We start from the raw sequence: 827 nt of genomic DNA, 5'->3' as shown, positions 1-827 counted from the left end.
CTGTCGCGAGCGTGCAATGAGTACGCGAGTGCGCGCGCAATACCCAGACATACTCATACAGGAACTCATAATTAGTTACTCCTTTCAAAAGTACTATTATTACTTTTTTAGTACTATTAGTACAATTTATTGCTTTCAACAGTAATTAGTTACACTACTAGTTGCATTACTTTTCTTTCAGGCCCCACAGAAGTTGTGAAATCTAAAGTGTTATTACTAACAACACACTCGGCATCCTGGGCTTGACTGAGACCTGGATTCGTCCAGAAGACTCAGCAACCCCAGCTGCTCTCTCTCACAATTTCTCTTTCTCTCACACCCCTAGGCAAGTTGGCCGGGGTGGGGGCACTGGTCTGCTCATTTCTAACAATTGGAAATACTCTACGCACTCTCCCCTAGGCAATCTCAATTTATTTGAATCTCATGCTGTTACTGTAACAGCTCCAGATTGTGGTAATCTACTGTCCCCCTGGCCAAATTCTAGCTACCTTCCTAGATGAGCTGGACGGACTGCTGTCCTCTTTCATGGAGGATGGCACTCCACTCTTAGTCTTCAGCGATTTCAACATTCACCTAGACAGGCCTTATGCTACAGACTTCCAGTCACTCCTAGCTTCATTTGATCTCAAACGCCTCACCACTACTAGCACGCACAAATCAGGTAACCAACTCGACTTAATTTACACACGCAATTGTTCTACAGATAATTTTCTGGTACAACCACTACATATCTCTGACCATTTCTTCATTACATACTTCACATTTTGCTACCCAGGTATATATATATTTCTGTTACCCATTCGTGATTATGGTGTATTTAATGAAAA

This window comes from Barbus barbus, assembly GCF_936440315.1.
Source record: "Barbus barbus genome assembly, chromosome: 25".
Lineage (NCBI taxonomy): Eukaryota > Metazoa > Chordata > Actinopteri > Cypriniformes > Cyprinidae > Barbus > Barbus barbus.
The sequence above is the reverse complement of the archived record's forward strand: the minus strand, read 5'-3'. Positions refer to the sequence as shown.